We start from the raw sequence: 6,627 nt of genomic DNA, 5'->3' as shown, positions 1-6,627 counted from the left end.
ACAAAAGGATCAAAAAATTATTTTCTACTTAAAGAACATTTCTTTAACTTTGAGGCTTCTATGGCATAATAAATATTTTTGGGGTGGTTTTTGTGATTTTCCAGAAAGACTAAATGTATTATTAAAAGGAGAAAGAGAAGAGTCAAGAAATAAATTAAAAAAAAAAAAGGAAGGAATTAGTGGGGTTTTTTGGGGGAGGAAGTGAGATCATGTTTTTAGCATTAAGTTGCAAATTTGTTTTATGGCTATAATTTACATAGATAATAATTTTGAGAGCTTACTTTTTCTATATAAGCTGCATTCAAGAACTACCTAAATAGCAGAGGAAAATAAATAAGAAGAAATCTTGGGGCAGAGGCAGCTTTCACCTGTATTTTTTTTTTCAAGCTGTGAGCACTCCTTAATTACGAGTTAAAAAAAAAAAAAACATTTAAGATTGGTAACATATGTTGTTGTCAGCATGTATTTAGCACCTGCAGAAATGAACATGAAAAATGTGACAGCGCATAGGTGGAACACCCACTGCGTTGACTGTGAACACTGTCAACAAATTTTACTTTGTTAATTTTTTCTTATTAAAAAAAAATCCAAGAAAAGAATTTAATAGTGCAGGTGTTCAGAGCATCACAGCAAGATGATATAATGAAGGGGGAGGTTATAAACCTTTAGCATGAAAGCCAGGGTGTGGATCTGTGGATCTTTAAGCTTTGCTTCTCACATAATTCCCTCTACTTCTCTTAAAAAAAAAAAAAATCCTCTCTGCTCATTGGTCTTGACAGTCTCCATTGTCCTGCAAGACATTTCCCTCGGAAGGAAGGGTGAGAGGCAAAGTAGATCAGCTGACAGAGCAGACCAGGCATATTAAGCACCTTTTTCAGAGGGTGGAGACTGAGGTGTTTCTTCAAAACCTGATTTTTAATAATGAAGTTGTGATAAATGTAGATAAGAGGTCCATAGCAGCCCCTTCCATAGCAAAGTTTCTAGGAGTGCAGGTTCCTCTTCTGAACTCTGTGGTCACTCTTACTTGGAGCAGAGACCATTTCACTTAACTGGCATTCCTGATGATATGGCTCTAGGCAGAGAGCAAGCCCTTGCAAGTACTTCCTAAATGATGCTGCAGTTGCTGTGTCCTCTTTGGATCTTACTGGTTCCATTGTAAAGTGAGAATCTTGCCAGTTGGTTGCCACGAACTCCCATCATTGATGATTTTATTTCCCAGTTCTACAAACCAAGTTCACTCAGCAAAAGTGGTCAATACGTTTCATTTGAAGAGACATTTCTCCCAAATGAATTTGCCTAGATGGAAAAGAAATACTGGTAGGTATGTCCATTTCTACTTTGAAAACTGAACTTTGGGAGTTTTCAAAGTATCCACAGGATCCTCCCCATTCTCTTACCCCTCTCCTTCTACACTCTTGCATTGCCCTAACTACAGTTAATCTCTCCTTCTTATAGCTTACAAAAAGGAATCCATAAAGCCAAAGTATACCAGAGACACAAAATAGAAGGATTTAGGTCAAATTTAAGTTCAGCCAGGTCTGGGCCTTCCCCCCCAAGCCCAGCAAAGGTTCTTGATTAAGTCAGGGCTCTGGCTGTGTGGTGTGGGAAATGTTTGCACTTCTCACAGCTGAGAGAAGACCCTGGAAATGATACGTTTTACACCTCTTAGATGAGACTCGGGAGCTAGAAAGCACTTCACTCCCATCCCTCTGGGATGAAGAATCTGTTTGCAGTAATCACTGGCAGTGTTGACAGAATGTTCAAAACCATCTGCTCAAGGGCAAGTGTTAACTCTATCAAATCCTAATATTTTAAGCACACTGATCCCCAGGCCCAGGAGACCTCCTGACAGAGCTCTCCCTGGGCTGTGTGTCAGCCTGCTGTCAATTATTCCACCACTGCAAAAGAGCCTGATACACCAGCCAAAACTCAGTGAGGAGAGGCCTCTATAATGAGAAATGCAGTATCAGAATCCACTTCATTCAAGTCTTGTTAGTTTATATAAATCTGAGGCTTTCTGATTATTTAATACAAGAGCTGCTTTGTAATATATGTATATCTTTTGCATTTAAATTTATTGTTTGTAAGTGGGCCTTTTGATTTTTTTAGGCCCCAACGTATTCCATCTTTAGTATGGGTTTTATAAATTTATCTAGATTTACTGGTCACACATAATTGCATACAAATAGCATACAGACAGATCGATACCACTAGATTAAAATCCTTTGCCAAAATTACTTAGTGAAACAAAATTTAGCCAGTAGATTTTTGGTGTATTACTCTCACAGCACTCCTTACCAGCCATCAAGTTGTTCTGAATGGTCAGAATATTTATTTATTTAGTGTAAATATACTTTACCAGCACAATTGCTCCTCAGTGTTTCAGAATTAAAAGCATATAGTACTTTTTTTCCCCAAAAGCATATAGCAGTAAAAACATAAGAAAGCCTAATAAGCTGAAACCTTGCCTTCTTACAGGAAGTCAATTTAAACTTCTGAGGACAGATCTAAACCATTTCCCCCACTAAGGATCCTACTGGAAAGGAAATGCACTGGCCAAACCATCTGTGCAAATGTCTCTCTACCTCTCATCCCTGTTGACATATTTCAGTAAATCTCATCTTACCTGCCATAATGGTTTAGAGGGATTAAAGGAAATACTGAGAAGAAATATAACACTAAGAAAAATTTCTCTGCCACAAACCCCCAAAAGTTCAAAGATGACATTTCAGTTTTAAATGCATAATATGGAGAATTTCATCCTATGCCACTTACTGTGACAGACCGTTGTAGGTTCTCAATAAATAATATACATTGAGTAAATGGACATAGATCTTGCTATACTATGGCACTAATATTAGTGGGATTTATGTTCTAGAATTATAAGAGAGTAATTGAGGGAATCCTGTGGTTACATTCACCACCACTACCGATTACATCTCCATAGCAGTCACTGACAGTGTGCTACTATGTGCCAGGTATTTTAAAAACATTATCTCGTTATTTAACTATATTAAATATATTAAATAAACCTTATTATTATTATTATTAGCCCCATTATGGAGATATGGAAACTGAGGCTTAGAGAACCAAATAGATTAGCCAAGATCACATAACTAGTAAGAAACAGAGTCCAGATTAGAACCTGAGCAGAAAGTTCCAAAGCTCATCTTCTCAACAAAATACTGAATCACCTCTCAAAGGAAGCTTTTTATTTTATTTTTTTCAAAGGGAACTTTTTAATATGCACAAAATTCTTGGGGACCAAGTAGCATAGATAGGACTCCATGTTATCTTCTAGAATCCTTTTAAATGCCATTCACTTTATTGGTGACACATTTACTGAGAGCCAGAGGCAATATGGGTATTGGCCTCAGAGACTAGAACTCTTAACTTTGATATTTGCATATCCTTTTGAAAGTCTGGAGAAAGCTATGAAGTCTCATCCAAGAAAAATGCACAAAGACTTGCATACAAGTAGTTTTTTGGGGAAGGTGCGGGGGTGTAAACTTTGGGTTTAGAACTTCTGTATAGGCTGCCCTGTAATTAAACATGGCAAAACCTATAGTGGACATTTAAAAAAAAAATTCTAGGGTAGTACAAAGGGAATGTTTTGTAACTGCTTGGAGAAGTCAAGATAATTAATTTTAGAGTCCGTGCATTAAACAGTCAGAACCTACTGGTAGGGTCCCATCTCACCTAGTGCCTGAAAGCATTATATTTTCATAGTTCTATCTGAAGAGAACCTTTAAGACTTCTCATCTGACAGTTTCTGAGCCTGATTTTCATGAGATGATTCAGTTTTTCTATGATTTTATATTTCCGCCATCTAGAGAACACTGTGTGTTGCTCTCAGCATTCAGTGTTTTGTTATAGTTCTCATTTTAACTGTGTATCTTTGTCTTTCAGTATGTGAGAGAGAAAGAGAGACAGAGGGAGAACACATAAATTTACAGAAGACTGGTTAGCAGAAGCCCTTAGATTACTGGGGCCCCTTGGGTCAGGTGCTTTAAGTTTTTGAGCTTCAGTTTCTTCATCTAAGCAAGAATACTTATTTCTCATGGTTATTTTATTTTATTTTATTTTATTTTATTTTATTTTATTTTTTAATTATTTAAGACCTTTATTAACGGGTGCTTGCCGTTTGTTGACTTTTTTGAAAAAATCAAGTTGTAAACTTTTATTACAAATTAAAAATGAGGTTCTTAAAAATCTCAACTTGACCAGATATGAAACAATTTAAAAACCTTTAAAGGTGTATTGAGAAAAACTAGGCATTTTTTTTTTTTTTAAAACACGTTTATCATTACCAAAAAGAGACGTCTTTAGGTAAAAATAATAAAAACCCCATGCTGCATAGATAATGCAGATAGTTCTATTTGTCTGGTCAATGGGCAAAAAGCAAGCACTTAAGGTCTTCAGCTCCAATCTTTTGTTCATTTCTTATTGCTGGAATTTCATCTTCACTTCTTCGTGTTGGATGACTAACCCGGATGATGGTAGAGATGGGAGCCGGCCTTCACTCAGCCCCGCCCTGCTCAGCCTCGGGAGCGGACCATTCTCAGCTGGTGGATCGGCTGCTTTTGTCTCTTTGCCATCTTGTGGTTCAGGGTTTTCTGGGCGTCTGCGTCGGTAATTGAAGTTGCGGCGGTTCCGACGTTGAGGTGGCTGCTGCCCTTGGGTCTCATCTCCATCCTCTCTAGGCTGTCTTTGGCGAGGAGGACCCCTACGGAATCGTGGTCTATCACCTCGATACATGTCCTGCCTCACTGGTCCACCTTGTTCTCCTGCACCCTGGTTGTCAGCACCTTCCATCACTGCTCCCTGCACAGGCGGGTTGGAATACTGTGGTCGCCCCTAGGGCCTCCGCAGGTAGTAAGGCGGGAACCGCGGCCTGCGCCTGCGGTAGGGCCTAGGGCGGGCGCTGCTGGGCCTGGCCTTCGGGAGCGCTTTCCGACCCCTCGATCCTTGCCCCACTCTCACTATTCTGGCCATTCTGCCGGTCATTGCGTGGAGGACCCCTGCGACGTGGACAGCGCCTATAATGGTGCGGGTCTGCTGCAGATGCACCGCCCTGCACCGGGGCTCCCCCGGGGCCTGTGCCAGCCGCTGCCTCCGCACCGTCTTCTCCTTCAACGACGTCGAACTCCACAGTGTCTCCATCTCCTACACTGCGAAGGCACTTCTGGGGACAAATACAGCTTCCTCGGTGTCTTTCCTGCGGATGAAACCACATCCCTTTCTTACATTGAACCATTTTACTGTTCCCAAAACCTTCGTTGCGATGACCTTCCTGTCCCCGCCGGCAGGCGCCGCCGATGTGAGGCCGCCCGGGCCGCCGCTCCCTGCGCCGCTGCGGGTGGTGCCGGGCTCGGGGTCGGCGGCGCTGAGGGCGGGGGCGGCGGGGGGCGGCGGGCGGCTGCGGGGTCTCGGCCTCGCTGCTCTCGGCTGCGGGGATGGTGACTGGGGCCGGCCGCGGCAGCTGCGGCTCCTCCCGGGGTGTGATGGTGACTAGGCCGGCGGCGGCGGGGCTGCTCAGGGCTCTCTGGGGTCCGCTCTCCGCTCCCGCTGCCGATCGAACTCTCAGGGTTATTTTAAAGGTCAGGTTCATGGGAAGAAAATCAGTACCATATCAGACATTTTAAATGCTCAGTGAATATTAATTCCTTACTCTGGTCTCTTCTCATCTTGGGTTTTTTATTTATGACTTTTGAAAAAGGAGGCAATCTTAGTTTCCTTGGTTTATAGGGAAAAAAGGGAAAGTAATGGTACATTCTAATAAAACTCATTGGAGAAAGATTCCCTGAAAATTATTTATGTTTGGATATTGTGCCTTTTGTGTTCATATTACTTGAGATGAGGCTACCCCTCAAAATTTTAAAATATCATCTCATAATTAAAATAATAGACTGTCATATTAGTTGCTACTTAAAGATTTTTAAAAGGTTGACTTTGCCTTATACCTATATCTTGAAGTCTAGCCTTTTGGAGTTCTTCTGAAATATGTAAAGTTCTATAGTGGTGCTCTTCCCCTCAATATGCTACCATTTATTCCTTCAAACATCTTTGTTGGGGCTGAAGCGCAGCACTGTCCTAGGTGCTGAAGAGACTGTCAGGAATTTAGACTCCATATAGACTGAAGATTAGGTAACCATGAACAATAATTTTTAAATATATATGTGTGTACAGATAGCAATTGTTTTAAAGAATGCTGTGTACCTCTGACAATAGAATTTAGAAATAGTATGTAAAGTACTCTCTAAAATTCTAGCTTTAAAAATTAAAGAAGATAATATATATAAAACATGCATTAATTGACAGTAGATCATAAAGCTCTATATTAATGCAAAGACTATCACTATCTTAATTTCCAGGACAATCCCCAGAAATAAAATGAGGATCTTTATAAGGTATGAGTGATTTTGTTCTTTGCTTATTTACAATATTAATAAGAAAATTAAATGTGTTTTATAAACAGTGACTTCCAAAAGTAGAGAGCATTCAGTGTATTCTAGGTGAAAGGACTTCTGAGGAGTGTTGTCATTCACTCTTATTCATGAACTGTGTTCTCATCTCTCCTTTCAAGAATCTGGATACTTGGTTATTTGGATTTTCCCAAATAGGAAG

The 6,627-nt window shown here is 40.4% G+C and overlaps 1 pseudogene; it reads right to left on the bottom strand.

Moving 5' to 3' along the window:
* Positions 1-4,519: 4,519 nt before the first annotated feature.
* Positions 4,520-5,611, bottom strand: LOC121477395 (annotated as a pseudogene).
* Between the last annotated feature and the right edge of the window lie 1,016 nt (positions 5,612-6,627).

Source organism: Vulpes lagopus, chromosome 17 (genome assembly GCF_018345385.1).
Source record: "Vulpes lagopus strain Blue_001 chromosome 17, ASM1834538v1, whole genome shotgun sequence".
NCBI classification, from domain to species: Eukaryota; Metazoa; Chordata; class Mammalia; order Carnivora; family Canidae; genus Vulpes; species Vulpes lagopus.
The sequence above is the reverse complement of the archived record's forward strand: the minus strand, read 5'-3'. Positions and strand labels throughout refer to the sequence as shown.